The sequence below is a fragment of the Gymnoscopelus microlampas genome, assembly GCF_963454915.1.
Source record: "Gymnoscopelus microlampas genome assembly, chromosome: 19".
Taxonomy (NCBI): domain Eukaryota; kingdom Metazoa; phylum Chordata; class Actinopteri; order Myctophiformes; family Myctophidae; genus Gymnoscopelus; species Gymnoscopelus microlampas.
In genome coordinates this window covers 5,080,080-5,107,106 of record NC_139956.1, presented here as the reverse complement: position 1 = coordinate 5,107,106, position 27,027 = coordinate 5,080,080, and positions in this window count along the sequence as shown.

Sequence of the window (27,027 nt, the reverse complement as noted above, 5' to 3'; positions counted from 1 at the left end):
TGTAGATCTGCTATTTTTGAAAAAAACGTGAAAATTATTTTTTTATATTTTTTTTCCGAAAAACTGTTAGGATTTAGATTTTTTTTATTTGCGGCCTACGATCTTAATGGGTTAACGGCCATAACATGCTAGTCCATAACGCATGGTACACACGTATGTGCAAACACACAGGCGGCCTTAGATTCATCCCGTTTCAGGAGACCTTAGTTTCACCCTGTGTTAGGCGACCTTAGTTTCACCCTGTTTCAGGCGACCTTAGTTTCACCCGTCTCAGTTGAAATGGGCCCCCACCGTCCCAGGGGCCCCCGACTGACATTCAAGAACTAAATTATTCAGCTTCTGTGATTCATCCCATTCTGTCTACTGTTTATGCTGTTCATGCAGCAGTTAATCAAACTAATCCATTTCATCAATTATAAAAAAGTAATCGATAATTTAATAGAATAATAGATTACTAATATATTCCTTTTTTGGGCTTGTCATTATAGGTGAAAAGATATAAAGAAATAAAGGAATAAAATGAGTGAAAATAGCCGATCTGCAAGCTCACTTGTTTTCCTGTAACTGCCTGTAAAGTGATGTTTTCACTATACTTTCACTATAATTTGCACAAAAGTGTACATTGCCATGGTAACATGTCTGACCAGCTCCAGGGCAGGTTATGCTTCAGATAACCGATCAATGCATATTGTTGCTGTCGGGTGAAACCTCTGTATGTCCTAAACCAGTGGTTTTCAACCTTTTTCATGCCAAGGACCCCTAAATTGATATACATTTGGCCGCGGACCCCCATCCGAAAATGTTTTGTGCCAGGGACCCCCAGAAGCAAAGATTTGAGTTAAAAATGTTCGCTTTAAAAAAATATATATATATATTCAAAGATATGCACACATTTTCAAGATTCTTCAAAAATAGCATATCTACAAGCTCATAGCGCGGCACTCGGTGCCGCGCTATGAGCTTGTAGATATGCTATTTTTGAATAGCCAAAAGCTAAATGGTTAAGATGATTGTGATACTAAGTTAACTCATTTTGCTGGGGACCCCCTGGTACCCCCCCAAGGACCTGAAATGTCGCCTATATAGGGCTGAAGTGGTTAATGTATGTTTTGTTATAATAACCAATTACAATACAATAGAATTAATACAACCAATACAATATTTGCCTCTGAGATATAGTGGAGTAGAAGTAAAAGTACTGAAAATTTAAAATCCTCCAGTATAGTAAAAAAGCAAAACCTCCAAATTGTACTTAAGTACAGTACTTGAGTACATGTACTTAGTTACTTTACACCGCTGGTTATTTATAGTTATTATTTTGACATGAACTCTTGCAGTTCATTGGTTAAATATTCATGAAACCCCCAGACACACTTAACAACCACTTTCAACATTTTTCCCAAGAGTAGCAAAAACAGCCAATATAGTACAGTATAGTAGAATATAGTAACAGTATAGTAGAATATAGTACCTACATTAAGATCACCTCTTTTACCCTCTTGCTCTCTCATCTTGGTCTTGCCAAGTCGCTGGACTGACTCTGAAGTAAGAGGACTTCACTGGGCTAAACATTGCTATACATGAATGTGACTTTAAGAGACCATCTTAAACCTTTGGCTTTCCCTGACAATTCAGCATATAGACCCCTTAACAGACGACGTCACACTGATAAGAACCAGTATGCGTGCAACCAGTATGCGCGCAATGAAACCCATTCTATCAGGTCTCGCTAGGACGCTCCTCACTAGCCAACACACAAGAGGGGGTTGGGCTGTGCTGAAACCAGCGCAGCCCAAAACAACAGGTTGAGAATTGATTGCGTGAAACAATCACCTCTGCGTCCAGTCTCAATGTTAGTAAACAAATAATTGGTCTATAGGTATAGATTCTTGTCAGAGGGAGTGATTTATCTGTGTCAGCATCTTGAGCTGTGAGTTGTTGGCTGCAAGCGCTAACAAAATTAAATTCAACGCTTAATTCAATTTTTATTATAGTGCCAAATCACAACAAGCTGTCTCAGGACACTTTACATATAGAGCATGGTAGTGGCGGCACATGTTTTATGGTCATCATTCACCAGGAGCCTGGATGGATGGCTTGGTTCCAGGCTTAAAATTGTTTATATATTTTTTTTTTCGGAAATCCCTATGGGAAAACTGAATTGGTTTTCTTTATTTTTTCTTTAATTTTTATCCCTCGATTTTGTAACCCTTTTTTTTTCACCCGGTGCCAATTTTCTAAGTGATCCTGGGCACTACACTCCCCCCACCAGCCTAGGGAGCCCAGGGCCGAGCTCGTGCCTCCTTCAATGCATGAGAGTCAACTGACCTTCTTGTCACCTGACAGGGGGGAGTTTCCCTGGTTGGACGTAGCGCGTGGAAGGAACGCGTTATTCCAACCAGTTCCTTTCCCCTCCATCAGGCGCCCCGGCTGACCAGGGAATTGGTTTTCTATCAGTGTCACCACAAAATGGCTGCCACTGCTATACTCTATAGAGCAAGTTCCCCAACCACAATAATTTCTTTGCAACAGTGCCAAAACCATTTCATTGTGCTTTTGTACTCCTATCATCCTTGTAAGATATGAATGTACTATAGTGAATTATGTTTGAATGATTACGTATATACATTATGTATGAATTATTATATATTCATTATGTTTAACCCATTAACGCCTGAGGTTCCCATTCTACAGAATGTCTTCTAAATCCTAACAGTTTTCTGAAAAACGTATGTCAGTGGTTCTCAAAATATTTCGTGTCAAGGACCCCCAAAATTATATGTACTTGGCCGCCGACCCCAATCTCAAACTACTTTGTTCCAGGGACCCCCAGAAGCAAAAGATTTGAGTTACAAGCTTTAAAAATATGTATTTAAAAAAAAAAATGCACACATTTTCAAGATTTCTTTTTCAAAAAATAGCAGATCTACAAGCTCATAGCACGGCACTCTGTGTCGCGCTATGAGCTTGTATATCTGCTATTTCTTTTATAACCAAAGTATAAAACAATGGGTTAAGACTTTTAAGCGGTTACACAGATGAATTCCCGGTTATAATGGGTTAATATCTATTTATGATTTCAAAAGTATTATTTCATTGGCTCACAAGTCAGTCTTTCCATCGCCGGGATCACAGCTGAAATAATGAGGCTAACCTTGTCACACGTGCCATAATAATGCATCTAAGCAACACATTACAGTAACTTAATGGGATTCACAAACACAATTATAGACAGATCTACTCATGCATTAATGATGGGGCAACGGTGTTATGAGGCCATTAACTTAATGCATTCACACAGTCTGTTGCCTTTAGCCTGGCTTATGTGTTTGAATTGTGTGTGTGTGTGTGTGTGTGTGTGTGTGTGTGTGTGTGTGTGTGTGTGTGTGTGTGTGTGTGTGTGTGTGTGTGTGTGTGTGTGTGTGTGTGTGTGTGTGTGTGTGTGTGTGTGTGTGTGTGTGTGTGTGTGTGTGTGTGTGCGTGCGTGCGTGTGTAATATTTGTTTGCTCTTCGTTTGTTAACCCTTTAAGACCGGGAACGCATCTGTTTTTAGATTTCTTATGCCGCACTATGAGCTTGTGGATCTGCTATTTGTTTTAAAATATTGAGATTTTTTTTGTTCTAAAGTAAAAGACTTTTTTTCTCCGATCTGTGCTTCTGGGGGTCACTGGAACAATATATTTTGAGATGGGGGTCCGCAGCCAAATAAATATCATTTTGGGGGTGCTTGACATGAAAAAGTTGGAGCACCACTGATATGGCAACACACTGTTAGGATTTAGAAATAATTTTTAGTATTTGACAGCGGACCCCGATCTCAAAATGTTTTGTTCCAGGGACCCCCCAGAAGCAAAGATTTGAGGCACAGAGTGCCGCGCTATGAGCTTAGATCTGCTATTTTTGAATAGCCAAAGAAATTAAAAAAATGACACAATTAATGGGTTAAAAGGCTGTGACAAACAGAAATGTTTTTTTTTTAGCTGTGATTGAAAAGAACAGAGTTGTAGCAGACCTGCATTGTTCTGTTAGTTTGTTCCAGACATTTGGTGCATAAAATGTAATGCTGTTTCTCCACGTTTAGTTCTGCACTACACTATCTAAGAACAGGAGTTATACGCTCCACTTGTTTTTGGTATTAGCAAGGACTGGGGCAGCAGCATAATATATTCTGAATCAACTGCAGTCGTCTGATAGATTTTTTTTTTTTAAGGCAGACATGTTAGTGTCTTTAGTCAAGTCTACTGAAGATGAATGCATGGACAAGTGCACCCTGCTGAGACATAAGTACTTTAATCTGTGGCAAATTCTTAAAGAGATAGTAGACTGTCTTTGTAATTGTGTTAATGTGGCTGTTAAAATTCACGACTGTACATGATTACATCAAGGTTTTTATAATCTGGGCGCTGACTTTTAATCAGTTCCTTCCTTGGCTCCAATTACAACTACTTCAGCTTTGTCTTGATTTAATTGAAGAAAAATATTGTGGATTTCTTTAAAGGACGATTTCACCTATTTTCAACCTATCTTCATTTAATTGGTCCTCACTAATACTCATGATAAAATGGTACCATTTGTTTCTATTCAGTCTGTGTCTCATAGTAGGGCTGTGGACAGTCCAGAAACCCATCTACACTACCAGTGACATCATTGTTAGGCAGGATTGTTTTTTTCAAACAGGATTCCACATTTTTTATTTAGATTTGTATTAACGCAAGAACAATAGCTTCTTTTATTGCATTGCAACTTTCCAGGAATAGAAATCCTGCAGTTTCTATTATCTTGGATTCCCCCTCGATGATGTCACTGGTAGACGGGATTCTGAACGGTCGACAGCCCTCCTCTGAGACACAGACCCAGTAGAAAAAAATGGTACCATTTTATCATGAGCATTAGTGAGGACCAATGAAGATAGGTTGAAAATGGGTGAAGTCGTCCTTTAATGCATTTTTTTCAGTGGTTGTATTGTACCTTAGTCCTGAAACAGCGGGGCACACTGCACAGTCGGTAGCGCTGTCGCCTCACAGCTAGAAAGTCCTGGGTTCGATTTAAGAATGATTCAAACCAGTTTATTATTGTGCCAGAAGGTCCCATGCATGCACCCAATGTTAAAGTCTATCTAGTATTATGCTGTGGTCAACCGTGTCAAATGCAGCACTGAGGTTTAGTAACAATACAACTACATTTTGCCACCGTCTGCAGGGGCGTCACGGCCATTCACTGTGCGTACGATGCGACACCCTCACTCTCACAGATCCGTGATTTCATACCCCCCACTTTTTTGAAGAAAAAAACATTTTTTTTTATAATAAATCAGTAAAATCAGGCAAAAGTATGAATTAAATAACCTAACCCTGACCCTAAAACCGAAATAAAGTGACCAAAACACGAAAAAAAAAGTAACAAAATCCGCCCCAAAAAACGCAAAATTTTGAAAATACAGAATTTGTTTACATTGACAGTTACAAATGTGTTTCACGCTTTTTCAAAAAATAGCAGATCTACAAGCTCATAGCGCGGCACTCGGTGCCGCGCTATGAGCTTGTATATCTGCTATTTTTGAATAGCCAAAGTGTAAAGTAAGGGGTATAGTCCACCGAAAGTCCATCCCCCCCCCACCTTCTGAGAGCCCCTGTGACGTCCCTGACCGTCTGTGGTTAAGTGGATGTAATTGAAGACTTAAGCAAGAGCAGTCTCTGTGATGTGGTGTGGTCCAAATCCTGACTGGAAGATAAAGCCGGTGTTTAATGCTAAGACATTTGTTCAGTTGTTGAAATACAGCTTTTATCAATTTCACTTAAAAACGGGAGGTTTGATACAAAGCCTATAATTGTCCACATAATGTCCACATTGTTCTTTTTTTTAAGAGGGGCTTGATGAATGCTGTTTCCAGGGCCTGTGGGGAGTTGATTGAAGATATGTGTGGAAAAATAAATTAAAGCCTGTTGGCAATTAACTGAAACTCTCTCTCCAGGCAGAACAATAACATTAGTCCTCCTAAAGACCAGTGGTGGACACAAAGTGCTCAAATGTTTTACTTAAGTAAAAGTATCAATATTGCAATGTAGAAATACTCTGTTACAAGTAATACGGAATTCAAAATGTACTTGATTAAAAGTACAAACGTATTGGCATCAAAATGTACTTAAAGTACTCATTATGCAAAAAGGCCCATTTCAAGTTCTCAAATGTATAAAAAATATTTTGAAAAAAGCAGATCTACAAGCTCACAATGCGTCGCATCGCGACACATTGTGAGCTTGTAGATCGGCTTTTTTTCAAATGGCCGAAATGTATATAGGGCTGAAGTGGTTGAATGTATTTTTTTGTAATAATAATCAAAATCTACAAAGTAACTAGTAACTAAAGTTTTCAAATGATTGTAGTGGAGTAAAAGTACAATATTTGCCTCTGAGATGTAGTGGAGTAGAAGTAAAAGTATTGGAAATACCTCAAAATTGTGCTTATAAGTACAGTACTTGAGTGCATGTACTTAGTTACTTTCCACCACTGCTAAAGACTCTTGTAAATGTCCAGAAGCTTAGCAGGACTCCCCGTGAGATCTGTTCTTATTGGACAGTTAGATTGTTCTCACAATAATAGAAAAAAGGTTCAATGGAAGTTCTGTAAAAGATAGTCATCGTCTCAGCAGGGAAATTAACCCATTCAATCCAGGAACGCGTCTCTGTCATTTTAGATTTCTTTGACTATTAAAAAAATAGCAGATCTACAAGCTCATTGCGCGGCACAGAGTGCCGCGCTATGAGCTTGTAGATCTGCTATTTTTTGACTCATGAAGATTTGTGCAAATGTTTAAATGTATTATATTCTACAATGTCTTCTAAATCCTAACAGTTTTATGAAAAAAATGTACGTTGCTATATTAGTGGTGCTGCAACTTTTCCATGTCAAGGACCCCCAAAATATGTATTTGGCTGCGGAGCCCCATCTCAAAATATTTATTTCCAGGGACCCCCCAGAAGCAAAGATTTGAGTTACAAATGTTCGCTTAAAAAAAAAAAAAAAAAAAAATATATATATATATATATATATATATATTAAAAGATTTTCTAAATTTTCAAAAATAGCAGATCTACAAGCTCGTAGCGCGGCACTCAGCTTGTAGATCTGCTATTTTTGAATAGCCCAAATAAATCTTAAAATGACACGGATGCGTTCCCGCATTGAATGGGTTAAAACACGGAAGTCTTCTGAGAAAAAGTGGGGTTTAAGGTCTGTTACTGATAAGGAACAGATATCCCGGGGCCTCAGGACACTCCATGCTAATCCTTTCCTAAACCACTTCCTGGGAGCATATTTCCTGCCTATATTATGCTAATCCATAAGCATGCACGAATGTATGCACACACGCACGTAAGCACGCACACTGATGTACAGTTCACATGCTGAGTGTATCCTTCCCACCCTCCCTCATCTGATCTCTCTCTCTTTTACTCTCTCTCTCGCGCGCACACACACACACACACACACACACACACACACACACACACACACACACACACACACACACACACACACACACACACACACACACACACACACACACACACACACACACACACACACACACACACACCAACACTCCTGGTCCTCTATAAAGCAGGACAAAGCTAAACTGTAACAGAACAAAACATCTCTTTAACATTTTGCACAAAACCCCAAACGCATGATATAAGGGAAACACCTAAAGAACTAGAAGACAAGACAGTCTATTAATCCATTAAGACCGGGAACACATCTGTGTCATTTTTAGATTTCTTTGGCTATTCAAAAATAGCAGATCTACAAGCTCATAGCACGGCTGCTATTTTTGAAAAATCTGGAATATATGTTCAAATCTTTGAATATAAATATATATTATTAGATTTTTCTTTAATCAAACATTTTTAACCCAGTTTTTGTTGTTGCTATATATCAGTGGTTCTCAAACTTTTTTCATGTGAAGGACCCCAAAATGATTTATAATTGGCCGCGGACCCCCATCTGAAAATATTGTGTTCCAGGGACCCCCAGAAGCAAAGCATTTTTTTTTCTTTCTTTATCAAAAATAGCAGATCTCAAGTTCATAGCGCGGCACTCGATGAGCTTGTAGATCTGCTATTTTTGAATAGCCAAAGTAATCTTAAAGAGACACTGATGCGTTCCCGGTATTAAAGGGTTAAAACAAGGAAAATCAAACCTCCCAACAATAACAATCTGAACAACAAGCTGGTTATACTGTCTCCATAAAGCATAACATCTAAACTACCATCTCAACTACAAAGAAACACCTAAAGCACTGAGAAAGAAATCATCATTCTCTCTCGGGAGGAGAGGAGTAGAGAGAGAGAGGGATTGAGGGATCGAGGGAACAGGGGAGAGGAGGATGAAGAGAGAGGGAGCGGAAAGAGGAATGGAGATAATGACGGAGACAGCAATGAATGAATGAATGTCTTTATTGCAGGCATGTCTATAGAAAAACATACAATTACATACAAGAAGGAACATGCATAACAACAGACCAAAGGAACATGTTAGACAGGCAATTTGGGACAGTTATAAATAAATACAGGCTTTTAAGCCATGCGTGTTCCCCTAAGGCTAGAGGAGTATCTGGTGCAGAGCGCTTCACAGGGTTACTTAATACATTAAGACCGGGAACGCATCTGTGTCATTTTGGATTTTAGCGTTAATTGGCTATTCAAAAATGGCAGATCTACAAGCTCATAGTGTGGCACGAGTGCCGTGCTACGAGCTTGTAGATCTGCTTTCTTCTTTTTTTTTACGTTGTGCAATGTGTGCAAATCTTTGAATACTGTACGTGTATTTTTTTAAGCGAACATTTGTAACTCAAATCTTTGCTTCTGGGGGGTCCCTGGAACCTGTTTGAGATGGGGGGTCCGCGGCCAAATACGTTATCTAAAAAATGTTTTCTAAATCCTAACAGTATGTTGCTATTTCAGTGGTGCTCCAACTTTTTCATGTCAAGGACCACCCAAAATGATACGTATTTGGCCGCGGACCCCCATATGAAAACATTGCGTTCCAGGGACCCCCCCCCCAGAAGCAAATATCGGAATAAAAAATGTTCGCTTTGCACAGATTTTCAAGATTTTTCTAAAATAGCAGAAATAAAATAGCAGAAATAATAGCAGAGCTTGTGTTTCTGCTATTTTTTTGGATAGCAAAAGAAATGAAAAATATGACACAGATGCGTTCCTGGTCTTATTGGGTTAACTCTGACAATGATGCTATTCAGGTGGTGGTGATGGTGGTGATAGACGGAGAGATAGATAGATGGAAGGATGCAGCGGAGGAGGGGAAGTGCCATATGGGAAAAGATGCACACGCAGATAAGGAGAGATTAGGAGGGATGGATGGAAAAAGTGTGAGAACAACTGATTTAGAAGGTATTTGTAGAATCGGCCTCAGGTCTTAAAGAGATAGTTATACCCAAAACATTTCTTTTTTTCTATCGATTAGTCACCCAATGGAGACTTGAATTCAAGGATTTTATTTTGTTTTGGTGGCATTCCTAAGTCAATAATTGGATGAACAGCGGACCGGTAGGCAGCAGTTCCGGTAGGAGACACAAAGGAGACTCTTTGTAGCCTGGGACCAGACAAATTGCCAGTGCAAAAAAAATTGCACTTTGCGATTTGGGTCTGGCACCGCTCCATAGAGAATCCATTTCCTGCTCCAGAAGTCTGGGGTGACCAATCAGGGCCCAGTATTCAAATATGGGAGACTGTAATTGGTAGTTGGTTGTAGGTCCAACCAATTGCGTCCAGAGCCATTGTTTTGATCCCGCCCCCTTGGGAAAAAAAAACGTCCTCATAGAGGCACCAGACTCATATCCACACAGTGATATAGTCTGGCTACGCGAGGCTAGACTCTTTGGCCCTCATTTATCAATGGAGCATAAGAAACGGCTTATATTTTTCCATAAATTTGGCCGTACACCAACGTCCAAGTCACATTTAATGAAGCGATCCTATACAATAAATCCTAGCGTACATTTGGTCGGAGCTTTGATAAATCTCACGTCTGAAAACGAGCGTCATTTAAATAACACGCCCTTAAATATTCTCGAAACGCCCTGATTTTTCCCCCCGCTCGCCTCACTCCCTTTCATGTCCGCGTCTGACGTACGCAAACACACACACACACACACACACACACACACACACACACACACACACACACACACACACACACACACACACACACACCTACTTGCAAGCCCAAGACAAGTGTAGCATTGGCACTCTGTGGAAACAGCAGTCTATCATGTATTCCGTGATGGTATAATCTTTGTCAAGTAGCCTACATGAATGACACCAATCTCATCGTCATAAATCATACCATAGGTTTGTATATTCATTTAGCCCATTACGAGCAGTGAGCAGTGCATGTTCTAGTTACACTAAAATAAAACAATGTATTCCCTCAGTCACTGGCTGCCGTGACGCCACGTTAAATGAGAGATAGCAGGCAAGGCAGTCATAATAATCTGAACGTTTATGGAGTCATCATTGATGAATGAATTACAAACATTAATGGATGAAGGCTGGTGTGTGTTTGGAGGGTATGAGACGATGCTGCTCCGCAGGTCTATAATGGAACAAACGGGTGCAGCCAAAGTCTACCGCTGCTCCCGACCAGACGTGAGATCTGGGCGTGCTGTAAGCTAAACTCAACGCCAGGATATCCTCCTATAATTTCACAAACCTCTGTGGCCGTCGTGTCAGCCAAACTGTGTGCCCGTTTCTCCTCACTGGCTGGAGCAATAACCCCACGTTTGCAACTACTTTGGCCTGCACACTTCACCGGGTACGGTCTAGTATTGATAAATGGCGAAAGTTGCGGTGATCTCGCCGTACGCCCATTATTTGGTCTACAGCGCGTTGATAAATGAGGGCCTTTGTGTCTCCTTCCGGAACCGCTGCCTTAATGGCAGATGAAGAGAAAAGGGATGGAGAGTGAGAGGTAGAGACGGATCGATGGATTCAGGAGTGGATTTAGGACAGGGAAGGACGAGAGAGAGAGAGAGAGAGAGAGAGAGAGAGAGAGAGAGAGAGAGAGAGAGAGAGAGAGAGAGAGAGAGAGAGAGAGAGAGAGAGAGAGAGAGAGAGAGAGAGAGAGAGAGAGAGGAGAGAGAGAGAGAGAGAGAGAGAGAGAGAGAGAGAGAGAGAGAGAGAGAGAGAGAGAAAAGGATTGTGGGAGTGAGGGGATCGGAGGGGCATAATGAGAAAACAGAGTGGTGGAGGGATAGAGAGAGAGATTAGATGAGATCTGCTGGGAAGCTGGAGAGAGGACAATAGATGGAGAGAGAGAAAGAGAGAAGGAGACACAAGGGAAGAATGAAATAAACCCAGCTGAAAGAGAGAGAGTGTGTGAGAGAGACATTCCACAGAGAGTCACAAAGGTGTACAGTATAATAAAGTGTATGTGTGTGCGTGCGCGTGTGCGTGTGTGTGTGTGTGTGTGTGTGTACGTGCGTGCGCGCGCGCAGTGGTGGAAAAAGTACTCAATTTCTTCACTTAAGTAAAAATGCCACACTTGGGGACAGCTTGAGGTGTTGGCTCAGGACCGAGATGCTTGGAGAACACTGGTAGACGGCCTAAGCCCCAGAAGGGGTAATAGGCGTAAGTAAGTGTCAATGCATTGTAGAAATGCTCTGTTACAAGTAAAAGTCCAGAATTCAAAATTCACTTGAGTAAAAGTACAAAGGTATTGGCATCAAAATGTACTTGAAGTACCAAAAGTAGAAAGTACTCATTATGCAGAATGTCCCATTCCCACAATGCCATTCTGAGCTTGTCAATCGGCCATTTTCAAAAGTTTTTTTTGGCCGAAATGTATATAGGGCTGAAGTGGTTAATGTATGTTTTGTAATAATAATCAAAATCTGCAGTACAAAGTAAATAACTTGTAACTAAACTCGTTTTCCAATAATTGTAGTGGAGTAAAAGCACAATATTTGCCTGTAGATGTGATGTAGTGGAGTAGAAGTAAAAGTACTGAAAATTGGAAATACTCTTTGACCGACGGTCTCTCCGGTGGGAGAGTGTCCTTTGAGTCTCCTACAGGATACATTAGCATCTTTCCGCCGGTCATCAAATTATTATTCTCTATGAATTCAATGCTTCATGGGGTGTGTAATTGATAGAAAATATGTATTTCTTTTTGGGTGAACTACTCCTTTAAACGTAGAAAGTACAGGCTCCGTATAGACTGTCAGCCAAATCCAGCCTAAATCAGATTTATGCCACATCCAGATTGGAATCAAACTTTTTCATGTCAAGTACCCCCAAATTAACACTTATTAGCCCCCTTTTGAAAAGATATGCCAGGGACCCCCATAAGATTCTCAACCATTTTAATTTCAAGGACCCCTCAGTTTGACATGCATTAGGCTACGGACCCCTATTTAATGGCATTTCTATCTCTAGGACCCCAATTTATTTTGAAAAATCATTGTTAATTTTACTCGGAGTTACATACCCATAAGGGTCCATTTGGTTCCTGACTATCCATCATTTAGCTGGGGACGCCCTGGAACTCCCTGAAGGACCCCTGGGGGTCCCCCAAACTTCTCACTTTGAGAACCAATGATTTAGTGGACAGACGGAGGAATTCAATGTCTCCTAGCACTTTGGGGGGATGCCTCAGTACAAGCACAACTTGTAGGAATGTACAGGAACAAGACAATATATATATATATCTCACAGCATGGTAGAAAATGGGTTCACAGGGTCCCATCTGCCGTGTCAGAGGAAAATAAAGACTTTGAAGAACACATGATCACAAGTCTAGACACCTAATGTACGTCGTTACCACGGTAACCAAAGCAGATATGTCGACGCAGGGCGGCTTTGCGTTTAAATCAGTCTAAACACACAGAGCAGATCTGGTCACTTGCAAATGCAGCGTGAACAGTCGGGCCCAAAAGGTCGGGTTTGAGAAATAAATTGGATTCGACTGCACACTAAACTTAAATACAGGTATCTGAAAACCTTTTAGGTGAGTCATAGGCAGTGCAGTAACATCTCGCTCTCTCTCGCTCTCTCTCTCTCCACTCACTCACTCACTCACTCACTCACACACACATTTTAGGAAGCCAATTTGATTTCTGATTTCTTTGGGGCATTTTTAACCGCAAGTCTAAAGCCGGAAAATAGCCGATCTACAAGCTCACAACGTGTCGCGCTGCGACACGTTGTGAGCTTGTAGATCGGCTATTTTCCAGTGTTTGACATCGCCATACAACTAAGTATAAAATAGGGGGAAATCTAACCCCAAGCCCCTAAACCTAACCTCTAAAGGTCTCATCCTAAACCTAACCCCAACCTGAATCTTTTTCTAATTGTAAACGTATCTCTAAAAATATTTTTTCAACCATAAAATAACAATTTCTCTTGTGAGGACCAAGAAAATGGTCCTCACAACATCTATTCCTCATATTTTACAATACTTGTGGGGACGTTTGGTCCTCACAAGTATAGTAATACAAACACTCACGCACGCACGCACGCACACACACGCAAGTCCAAAAGACAGTCTAAATCTAAATTATCTGCTGAAATGCACACTGGGCTGGACGCCTGTGAAATCATTTTAGATGGAAGGCCAGCGTGGTGAGTCTCTGGGACAGGTGGCTGGGTTTTATTTATTTATTGGGATCTGTCTGTTGAAGCAGAACGGGTCTCTGAAATATTTGATTTATTACAGGAATGTGGTCTGGAAGAACATTATGTCCAAAGAATAACTGTGAATGTGGAGGAGTTTAAAAACATAATCTCTGCAAAATGCATAATGTTTTGCAGAGATTATGGACGGAAAAAGGTCGGGTTTGAGAAATAAATTGGTTTTGACTGCACTCTAAACTTAAATACAGGTATCTGAAATCATTTGAGGTGAGTCATAGGCAGTGCAGAAACAAACGTTCTTGGCCCCCCTCTCTCCCTCTCTCTCTCTCTCTCTCTCTGTACAAGCTCACACCGCGTTACATCGCAACACATTGTGAGCTTGTAGATCTGCTATTTTCAAACATTTTAGTACTTTTACTTTTGCTACTTTAAGTACATTTGGATTCCAATACTTTTGTACTTTTACTAAAGTCAATTTTGAATTCCGGACTTTTACTTGTAACGGAGTACTTCTACGTTGCCGTATTGATACGTTTACTTAAGTAAAACAGTACTTTTTCCACCACTGTATACAAATCTAATTTCTGTAAAAACGGATGAACTCTCCATAAGGAAGGGACTGCACACTCTATGGACAACTTAACTAACTGCCTCAAATAATGCATTAGCATGCATGACACATTTTGCCGCGAGCTTCGTCAAGTGCTACAGCAGGGTGTGAGTGTTTATCACACATACAGTATAATGTCATCCCACATAGTCCACCCCTCCAGGCGTGGCATGAATCATTCCATTATTGTACAATTAACATTCAGGGAAGGGACGTTTTATACACAAACACCGTGAGGCAAACGGATCCAATAAGACCAAGGACACATTTAGAGGGAAATACATTCATACTCAGGGCACTGCTAAAGGGGTCAACATTTGCACCCGACAATTGGGAGTCCCGATGCATTAAAAAAATTAATTGCTTTTCCACTTTTGAAAAAGGTGCAGTGCTGGAAAAAGTACTGCATTCTTTTCATGCTGGTGTGATGGTTTCTTGGCCCGTGATGGTACTGCAGGCTCCACTCTCTCAACACATTGACTGCCAAGATATTAAAGGAGACATCCGGTCATTTTAAGTGTTATGTTTGATGTGTGTCAAATCACTTACCAACGTATAAATGAAAATCGCGTGACTCCACAGATCCCCCTATCGACCCCCACCGTTGGCATTATAGGAGTATATAGGATAGCAGCAATTCGCCTATTTTAACAAATGTAAAGTCTGTTTTTTTCTCCTAGTACTCATTGTGGAGTCCCATGATAACGTAACAGGCGCTAAAACTCCGAGAAGCTAACGGCTAATAACAGAACGAGCTAATGCTGTGGCTGCTTATCTCTCTGCATGGCAGCCCCAGGTTGCCAGGTCGGGAGAGAAACCAGCAACCAGCATTAGCTCGTTCTGTTAAAATGACCGGATGTCTCCTTTAAACATAGTTTTCTATCACCATGACAGCGTAATTACCTTACATCAACGATCGTTGAAACGCCGTGGAAGATACATTGTGTAAAAAAAAAGACACGAAAAAAAGTTCCTGTGGGTAGGCGGAGGGATCTGTGAATCTACAGGGACAGTAACGTTCCAACCGCGATCCGCCATTTTGGGGCTTTGATCCGCTGATAACGGGTGGTTTTCAATGCAAAAAAAAAGAAACTGAGTCACAGCTGTTTTTCTGAAAATCCCATCGTTGGGGCGGATGGCTTTTTTGGAAGGACGTCACATCCGACTACTTCTTCTCTGAGTGACGATCAATCATTCCAAAGCTGTGTTAGGTCGCCCCTTGTGGAATTACATTTTTAAAAAAAGTTTTGGAAAGAATGCATCAATGCGATCTTGGCCATCAATGTGTTAAAGGCCTCACAGTGGGTTTGTTGGGCTTCTTCCTCATGGAAGACACAGGCTGGGAGCGCTAACCCATACTGCTCCCGTATAGTTGACCTTATGCCAAAGTCCAAGTGACTTTTATCAAGCGATCCTATACAACCAATCGTAGTGTACTGTACATGTGGTCTGTCCTTTGATAAATGTGATGGCTGAAACCGACCGTCGTTTCAATAACACAGCCTTAAATGTCCTCGAAAATGCCCCGATTTTTCGACATGAAGAACCAGAATATGACCAAACAAAGTAAGGAAAGCCAATAAGAAAGAGTTTCCCCCGCCCGCCTCGCTGCCTGTCATGTCCGCGTCTGGCGCTCTCTCTCTCACACACGCACGCACGCACGCACGCACGCACGCACGCACGCACGCACGCACGCACGCACGCACGCACGCACGCACGCACGCACGCACGCACTCACTCACTCACTCACTCACTCACTCACTCACTCACTCACGCACGCACGCACGCACGCACGCACGCACGCACGCACGCACGCACGCACGCACGCACGCACGCACGCACGCACGCACGCACGCACTCACTCACTCACTCACTCACTCACTCACTCACTCACTCACTCACTCACTCACTCACTCACTCACTCACTCACTCACTCACTCACTCACTCACTCACTCACTCACTCACTCACTCACTCACTCACTCACTCACTCACTCACTCACTCACTCACTCACTCACTCACTCACTCACTCACTCACTCACTCACTCACTCACTCACTCACTCACTCTCTCACTCTCTCACTCTCTCACTCACTCACTCTCTCACTCTCTCACACACACACACACACACACACACACACACACACACCTACTTGCATGCCCAAGTGTAGCATTTGGTACACTGGAAACAGCAGTCTTTCATGTACTCCATGATGGTACATGAATGACACCAATCTCATCTTCATAAATCATACGTTTGTATATTAATTTAACCCATTACGAGCAGTGCGCGTTCTAGTTACACTAATATAAAGCAATCATGTATTCCCTCATGAGTCACGGGCTGCCGTGCGTGCCGCCACGTTAATGAGAGATAGCAGGCAAGGCTGTCATAATAATCTGAACGTTTATGGAGTGGTTGATGAATGAATTATAAACATTAATGGATGAAGGCTGGTGTGTGGGTCATATCTCCCATCTCCCCGTGGCCCAAAGAAATCCACAGAGGGAAGAATCACAGCTAGGCTGGGCACAGGTTTGAAGCGTCAGGTTATAACCTTAACCCAGGTTGCACATATTTCCATAGGACACGCTACTGTATACGTTTGGTGACCTCACTGTCCATGAACAGATTACTCGTATATTTTGAAAATCGCATCGCGACGCGTTGTGAGCTTGTAGATCTGCCATTTTCAAATGATTTTTATACATTAGAAAATGAAACATTCTGCATAATGAGTACATTTTGATGCCCATACGTTTGTACTTTTACTCAAATTTTGAATTATTTCTACATTGCAGTCTTGATACTTTTACTTAAGTAAAGCAATTGAGTAGTTTTTCCACCTCTGAGTATGATCAAGTATGGTGTTAATTTACAAAAAAAACACACAAAATGTTGGAGATAAGATGTTTCGATTTGCATTTCTCTGGTTCATTGAGTTTATCAGCCATCAGGACAGCTGATGGGAACCATAAATTGCAGAGAATTAACATAACACAATACATTAAGAAAGCATAGAGCAGGTCACACTCAGACATACAGTACGGTTCACCACATTGCTCTCATTAGGTTTATGTTATTGTTTTATTCAAAATATTTACATCTTTTTCTAGATAAGAGATAGCACAATAACTTTTTAAGAGTTTATACTTAATAATCATAAGGGTAATAATAATAATAATAATAATAATAATAATAATAATAATAATAGTAATAATAATAATAATAATAATAATAGTAATAATAATAATAATAATAATAATAATAATAATAATAATAATAATAATAATAATAATAATAATTATACCTGATGGGAATAGCAGTTTACTCTCAGCCTAGCCTTGCCCTTTTTGGTCTCTCTGACTGTTTCTGTTTATTTGACTCTTGTCTATTTCCCACACACTACAACCCACATACATATCCTATAATGGTTGAATACATAGTATTAGGGAACACTTTATACTTACCACTTACATTTTGACTGCAGCATGAAAAGTTTTGCTCTCAAATATTTTCTTTTTTTGCCGTTTCAAAAGTTTTACTCTGAAATCCTTTTTTTATTGCAGTTTGAAGTTTTGCTCTAAAATGTATATTTTTTTCATTGCATAATACAAGTTCAAAGCAGTTCTATACACCCAATAAAATAAAATAAAACCTTTGAAGGGTGCTTGACCCAAAATCAAAGGCTCGGCAGAAATCCTCACACCTTGGGCCTGAATGAGGAACATTGCTGCTATGATATACAGTATGGAATCTATGGATCATCATGATAACCTTGCATTTTATGCTTTGATCATGTGTTTATTTGGTTTTATGCCCTCAGTTGATGCTGTGTTTTGCTGTTCTGTGCTTTTCTCTGCTTTTCCATGTTTTGTGCCTTTGATTCCATACTAAAGACTCAAATAAAACTCCAATGAAATTGTCAGCACTAATTTTACATGAAATATATGTTTTTAGCTTGTGCAGAAAGTAACAGAATATAAAAGACACACACACACACACACACACACACACACACACACACACACACACACACACACACACACACACACACACGCAAAGCCTCCTACTGCACATTGCACATGCCGTAAAATCATCAGTGTTCATTCATTTTACAGGTCCATTTGCTTCCATGTATTTACACTCTCAGAGTTAAACGAACACTGTTAATTTCACTGCATGAGTGAAGGAACTAAAATGTTTGAGAATAGCAGATCTACAAGCTCACAACGCGTCGCATCTGCTATTTTCAAATAGCCTAGGAATAAAATAGGGCTAAAGTGGTTAATGTATGTTTTATAATGTAATCATTTTTATATCCGCAAGGTAACTAGTAACTAAAGTTTTCAAATAATTGTAATGGAGTAAAAGTGCAATATTTGGATCCGAGATGTAGTGAAGTAGAATTGGAAATTGGAAATACTCAAGTGAAGTACAAATACCTCACAATTGTAAAAAAAAAAAAAAACAGTACAGTACTTGAGTAAATGTTCTTAGTTACTTTACACCACTGCAAGTTAACAAAGAGATACAACCCCCTGGCTCTTTTTTCATGTTTTAGTTATAGGTTGACAATGGCCTCATTCAGAGACGCTGACAACCATTGTTCACACAGTGTGTAGTTCTAAGTCTTGTTCAAGGACATGCACACAAAACAAAATGGTTTCACACAAATGACTTCTGTCCTTATAACCCATTAAAACCGGGAACGCATCTGTGTAACCACTTAAACCACTATTTTGCACTTTGGGCTATTCAAAAATAGCAGATCTACAAGCTCATAGCGCGGCACCGAGTGCCGCGCTATGAGCTTGTAGATCTGCTATTTTTGAAAAATCCTGAAAATGTGTGCAAATCTTTGCATATACATATCTTTTAAAGCAAACGTTTTTTTACTCAAATCTTTTGCTTCTGGGGGGTCCCTGGAACAACATATTTTCAGATGGGGGTCGGCGGCCAAATACATAATCATGTTGGAGGGTCCTTGACATGAAAAAGTTTGAGAACCACTGACATCATAGCAACGTAAGTGTTTCAGAAAACTGTTAGGATTTAGAAGACATTTTGTAGAATTCTCCCCAGAAGCAAAGATTTGAGTTACACATTTTTGAATAGCCAAATAAATCTTAAAATGACACAGATGCGTTCCTGGTCTTAATGGGTTAACAACACAGAAGTACTGTAGCTCATCCTGACAATACATTTGAAGAATAGAACAGTGGCCTTGACACATAGCTGCCATAGCAGCAGCTAGATAGCGTAGATCGATGCGAAATGCGAAATGGACGAAATGTATTGAACGGTGGCCTCGAAACACAAAGGAGGCGTACCCGCAGCTAGCGTAGATTGACCACGAATCCAAAGTGGTGGGAACGTGTTGGACAGTTTGATTCACAAGTGTGACAGCTGTGATTATCTCTCTCTGTCATAAAGACAATAAAACGTATAATTTTAAGAGCACTCATGAGGTCCCAAGTCAAATCCCCATACAAGACAGTTCTGGCCCCACAGTGGTGGAATGAACTCCCCACTGATGTCAGGACAGCAGAGTCACTGCCCATCTTTCACCGCAGGCTGAAAACCCACCTCTTCAGGAAACACTACCCTGACCCTTCATCTTTGCCTTGCCCACTTGTTGTCAATTAGTTGCACAAGCTATTGCTTTATTGGATCTTGTTTATTCAATACACTTATATGCTTTAGCTCTTGCTCATTTGATTTTCCTCTTTGTCTCATCTGTTTAAGAAAGTAGGTAGCTGATATTGCACTTTTACCTTTTACTCTTAGTTGCTTGTTTTAGAAGAAAATGTAATTAAGACTTCTGGTGATTAGTAGTTTGGTTGCCTACCTATGTTGAATGCACTTATTGTAAGTCGCTTTGGATAAAAGCGTCAGCTAAATGACTGTAATGTAAAGACAGACAAGTCCCTAGGGGCACGGTTGGCGCAGTCGGTAGCGTTGTCGCCTCACAGCTAGAAGGTCCTGGGTTCGATCCCCGCCGTGGACGCTGTGGGCGCTGGGGGCGTGTCCTCTGCTCTGGTCATCAGTGCCCATACCCGGGAATAACGTATTTTGATGGGGATCGTGGCCAAAAACATATCATTTTGGGGGTCCTTGACAAGACAAGCACCACTGAGCCGTGTTTTAATTTTTTTGTTTTTCCAGAAAAATCAAGACATTTGACAGTTACAAATGTTCGCTTTAAAAACATATATATTCAAAGATTTTCAAAAAACATTCACGATTTTTCAAAAAACAGCAGATCTACAAGATCGAGCTCGTATATATCTGCTATTTTTGAATAGCCAAAGAAATCTAAAATGACACAGATGCGTTCCTGGGCTAATATAGTCATCAAAATGCAAAACTGTATCGTACCTCATGCCAATAACAAACAATGTCAAAGAGAACCCTGTTATGTACAACCAGCACATATCTATTTGATTAGGAGGAATAGGAGCGTGTCGTGTGCCATATGTTCAAGATTATGGGTTCAAAAACCCGGCTCTTGCACAGAGAAAATCTAATTTTGAGAGCCGAGCCTTGGAGGACAGATTTGAAAAGCTCATTCTGTGAGCTTGGAGAACGGGACGCAGGTGGTGTTCTGGTGTATCATTGCACTTCAAAGCCACGTGGTGTCATTTGTTGTGAGTTCAAAGACGTTTTTTTCAGTCGTATGGCGGTTTTCATTTGAAAACGAACAACTGTTATTATTCTGAGCGGACATCTTGCTATCTCAGTGTAGGCAGTGGTGGAAAAAGTATCGTGTTTTCAAAGAGTAGCGTTTTGGTGCCGAACACGGTTCAGACCGTGTTATCAGTATTTTCGTTTTTTTTCGTTTTTTTCCACAAGGGGGGTGACATACGCAGGGTGTACTTTTGGCTCCGCCCCCTCAGCCAAAAGTACACCCTGCGTATGTCACTGATCACATGACCTCAATCAATTATCCAGTTCTAGGCAACATAGAAGGGGGGGGACTTTTTTCTTATTTCCACACAACAGCTCTAAGGTGTATTAAAGACATAGTTCAATGCTGAAAACGAGTGGTCTTTCCCTTTAATATATAAATAAGAGCAGAGCAAAGAAAAGAACGTTGAGAAGACGAGAGGACAGGTGACAGGAGAGAACAGGAGGGCAGCGGATAAACGAGAGGAGAGGAGAGGAGAGGAGAGGAGAGGAGGGGAGAACACAAGAGGAGAGGAGATGAGATGCAGTGCTGTCAGTGTATTGTAGATAAATAAGCAGTGTGATTTAGAAGCTATACATACAATTATAACAGCAACATCAAACACACTGTAACAACATTCAAACTGACAGACTGTGTGTGTGTGTGTGTGTGTGTGTGTGTGTGTGTGTGTGTGTGTGTGTGTGTGTGTGTGTGTGTGTGTGTGTGTGTGTGTGTGTGTGTGTGTGTGTGTGTGTGTGTGTGTGTGTGTGTGTGTGCGTGCGTGCGTGTGTGTGTGTGTTAAAGTCATATTGATATATGTTTCACATACAGTAATCAAAATCGTAAAATATTGTTGCATGATAATGTTGTTTATGAATGCATGTCTGCCGTGTGTGTGTGTGTGTGTGTGTGTGTGTGTGTGTGTGTGTGTGTGTGTGTGTGTGTGTGTGTGTGTGTGTGTGTGTGTGTGTGTGTGTGTGTGTGTGTGTGTGTTAAAGTCATATTGATATATGTTTCACATTCAGTAATCAAAATCGTAAAATATTGTTGCATGATAATGTTGTTTATGAATGCATGTCTGCCGTGTGTGTGTGTGTGTGTGTGTGTGTGTGTGTGTGTGTGTGTGTGTGTGTGTGTGTGTGTGTGTGTGTGTGTGTGTGTGTGTGTGTGTGTGTGTGTGTGTGTGTGTGTGTGTGTGTGTGTGTGTGTGTGTGTTAAAGTCATATTGATATATGTTTCACATACAGTAATCAAAATCGTAAAATATTGTTGCATGATAATGTTGTTTATGAATGCATGTCTGCTGTGTGTGTGTGTGTGTGTGTGTGTGTGTGTGTGTGTGTGTGTGTGTGTGTGTGTGTGTGTGTGTGTGTGTGTGTGTGTGTGTGTGTGTGTGTGTGTGTGTGTGTGTGTGTGTGTGTGTGTGTGTGCGTGTGCATGTGCATGTGTCCGTGTGTACATGATGGAGGGTTCCTTGAGAGGGGAAACACAGCCATACATGTTGTGATGTTATGTGTGTGTTTGCATGTGTTTCTTCTGGAAATACAAATGGTTGCTGTCAGGCATCTCTATTTAAAGTTTCTTTGTAAATGAATGCCCTACTTTGTGAGCTCGTAGATCCGTTGGTAGATTGGCTATTTTTCGCCTTTTTGGAAACATTTTGAAAGTGAATATGAAAGTGGTTGAATATGTCTCTGGGTTTTATGAATATTGAACCAACGATTCTGATACTGAATTGACCCATTAAGACCTGGGACGCATCTGTGTCACTTTTTGATTTGAGCTAAAAACGCATTATTTTACACTTTGGCTATTCAAAAATAGCAGATATACAAGCTCATAGCACGGCACCGAGTATTTTGAGATGGGGGTCCACGGCCAAATACATATAATGTTGGGGGTGACATGAAAAAAGTTTGAGCACCACTGATATAGAAACATTCGTTTTTCAGAATACTGTTGGGATTTATAGGAGACATTTGTAGAATCGGCTTCAGGTCCTAATGGGTTAAAAGTATTAACAATAGCTTGTGACAGAATATCTATATACTTACTGGATCCAATAGAAAACAAGTCATTATTTTCTGAAAAGTAACCGCTTTGAACGTACACGGCTTCCACCCAACAGCGAGGAAATATGTGTAGGTAGTAGGTTCTGTCGCCACAATGTCTTACCGTTTGCCTTTGTGTTGTGATTTATACAGATTAAAACACAGCCTTACTAGCTCGCTACGTTTAATGTTGCATATTTGCACTGTCGGGTAAAAACCTTGTATGTCCAAAACCATAACTTTTCAGGACCTATGTTGTAATGAGTCACAAGCTCGTATTAAGCATTTGCATTGCATAATATAAAACCCACAGACAGACTTTACTTGTTACTTTGCAGATATAAATGATTAGATTATAAAACACACATTAACCACTTTAGCCCTATTTTATAACCATCGCATCGCGACGCGTTGTGAGCTTGTAGATCGGCTATTTTCAAACATTTTAGTACTTTTACTTTTGATACTTTAAGTACATTTTGATACCAATACTTTCGTACTTTTACTCAGGTACATTTTGAATTCCGGACTTTTACTTGTAACGGAGTACTTCTACATTGCAGTATTGATGCTTTTACTTAAGTGAAACATTTGAGTACTTTTTCCACCACTGATGTCATTACAGGCAAACATTTTCAAATCTTTAAAGCGAAAATTGCCGACCTACAAGCTCACAACACGCCGCGGTGTGGCGCTTTGTGAGCTTGAAGATCTATTCTCGCTACTTTAGTAGCGACCCCTTCATGCAGTAGCTATGTAGGACGAGTTATGAAATAGCTCATTAACTTGTGAACGGAAAAACATGAGATGAAATCTGAAGATACAAGGTTTCTGCCAACGGAATATGTGGCAGTGCGTGCGTGCGTGCGGGGAGGATTTACATAGAAAAGTGTGTGTGTGTGTGTGTGTGTGTGTGTGTGTGTGTGTGTGTGTGTGTGTGTGTGCGTGTGTGTGTGTGTGTGTGTGGGCGCACGCATGTGTGTGTGTGTGTGTGTGTGTCCTAGTTTTCTACTGTTTACACTTTGTAAATCATTCTCTTTGTGTGTTTATGGAGAAACATTCAGCCACGCTGCTTCAAACATGAAATGCTGTGTGTGTGTGTGTGTGTGTGTGTGTGTGTGTGTGTGTGTGTGTGTGTGTGTGTGTGTGTGTGTGTGTGTGTGTGTGTGTGTGTGTGTGTGTGTGTGTGTGTGTGTGTGTGTGTGTGTGGGCGTTCTCACTACATGTACAGTATATATACATACATTTTATCGTTGCTGTCGGGGCAGAAACATCTCATCTCCATATTCAAACTTTTCGTGTTTTCTCGTTATTTAACAAGTGGTGTTTTGGTCGCTACTTCCACTAGGAAAATGTTCACACGCAAGGTACGTTATAGAACACCACCCCCCCCCCCCCCTCTAGATTCACGAGCCAAGTACCCAAACGGCTACTTTGCATAACAGGTTTACAAGTGAGTGTGAAAATGTATCCTCACTCCTCCCTCTACACGGTAAGCATTGCACAGCATGTTGGCTACAGTATCCTATCTGCTGCCAGTATCCTATCTGCACGCGGCAATGCCTCAGCCACCGCCGAAGAAGAGAAAGATACTCGTTCAAAGCAAACTTTTAGTTTCAGCTCCTATAATTCATGGCATTCCTTGAATTTGTAGTACTTTAAAAAAGACTAACACTATTCATGCTAAAAAATATTTCCTATACAAACATGTTTCATACTTTAAGGTAAAATAAAATATGCACCATGCGTGTGCTGTGCTCTCGCGTGACATCATAAAAATACCGTTCCGCCGGGGGGAAAAAAAAACCTTACACCCCTGTATCTAACACCCTATTTTATCATACTACAGCGTCACTGAAAAGTATCAGAAATAGCAGATCTACAAGCTCGAAACACGGCGGGAAGTGAGGCGTCTTGAGCTGATCTGCCATTTTTTATACTTTTGAATTTGAATCCTGAAAAATAAGGGTTTTGGACCACCCGACAGAGACGATATACATACTGTTTTTACACTTTGTTAGGTGTGTAAACTGCAGTGATGCAGAGAGACTTATATACTGTTATAGGCATAACAGGTAGACCAAGTTGTGTCAGAGAGATCATGTCTCAGAGTACACTCCAATAGAGATGGAAGCTTCTTCAGCAGTGGTGGAAAAAAGTACTCACATTTTTTACTTGAGTAAAAGTATCAATACAGCAATGTAGAATTGCTCTGTTACAAGTAAAAGTCCGGAATTCAAAATGTACTTGAGTAAAAGTATAAAAGTATTGGGATCAAAAAGTACCAGAAGTAAAAGTACTCACTATGCAGAATGTCCCATTACACAAGTTATCAAATCTATAAAAATATTTTGAAAATATCAGATCTACAAGCTCAGAATGTGTCGCATTGCAATGCATTGTGAGCTTGTAGATCGGCATTTTTTTTCAAATGGCCTAAATGTATATAGGGCTGAAGTGGTTAATGTTTTGTATTAATAATCAAAATCTTCAAAGTAACTAATAACTAAAGCTGTCAAATAATAGTAATGGAGTAAATGTACAATATTTGCCTCTGAGATGTAGTGGAGTAGAAGTAAAAGTAATGGAAATTGGAAATAGTCAAGTAAAGTAAAAAGAAATACCTCAAAATTGTACTTAAGTAGGCTACAGTACTTGAGTAAATGTACTTAGTTACTTTACACCACTGTTTATCAGTCTGGAACCGTATGGAACTACAGTGAAATGTGATGAAGGCACCCCATGGCGCACCAAACTTACATAACGAACCTCTCAAAGTACTTGTGATCCTCTCTAATTTAACCAAGTGAGACCTGAAGCCGATTCTACATGTCTCCTAAATCTCAACAGTTTTCTGAAAAACGTTTGTTTCTATATCAGTGGTGCTCAATCTTTTTCATGTCAAGGACCCCCAAAATGATATGTATTTGGCGGCGGACCCCCATCAAAATTTTGCTCCAGGGACCCTCAGAAACAAAGATTTGAGTTAAAAATGTTCGCTTTAAAAATATATATATTACAAAGATTTGCAAACATTTTCACGATTTTTCAAAAATAGCAGATCTACAAGCTCATAGCGCGGCACTCGGTGCCGCGCTATGAGCTTGTATATCTGCTATTTTTGAATAGCCCAAAGTGTAAAATAATGCTTTTTTTAGCTCAAATCTAAAAATAACACAGTTCCAGGTCTTAATGGGTTAACCAAGTGGAGTACATCTATGCAGTGAAGATGGGAGCGGGGAGCATGGGGAAACTTCCGTTTCATCAAAATCAAATGCCTGAGAGACAGTAAAGGCTACAAAGTGGTGTTTTATGTTTCGGTAATGATAACTAGGGGGAGAAATTCCTAAAAAGAACTGCCATTGCAACATGGTTCAAATGGGATGTCGACACACTGAGAGAGTATCAAAGACTTCTGTCCAACATATATGCAAGTAGAGCATTGGTTCTCAAAGTGGGGTCCGGGGACCCCCAGGGGTACTTGAGGGGGTTCCAGGGGGTCCCCAGCTAAATGATGGATAGGAACCAAATGGACCCTTATGGGTCTGTAACTCTGAGTGTCCAAATGGAACCAAATGGACCCGTTAGGGTCCATTTGGTTCCATTTGTACACTCTCAGAGTTAAATTAACATTGATTTTACAATATGAATTAGGGTCCCAGAGATATAAATGCCATTAAATGGGGGTCCGTAGCCCTAATGCATGTCAAACTGGGGGTCCTTGAAATTAAAATGGTTGAGAATCACTGCTAGAGAGACGTAAAAATCTTCTCTTATTGGGGTCCCTGGCATATCTTTTCAAATGGGGGTCCTGATAGATTGCTTTATCATTTTACAAACACCTTAGGCTCAGATCACACATTGGAATAAGATAGACACAGACACAACGGAGATCTCCTTCTTTTTACTTGCGCAAGGAGCAATGTACAGCTTGACCTGAATCATTTCTGAAGTACAAATACTTTACATTGGTTTATATACAGCAACATGAGACAGGAGATACAGTTAAGCAGGAGGCAGGGCTTAGGAAGTACTCTATGAGTACTC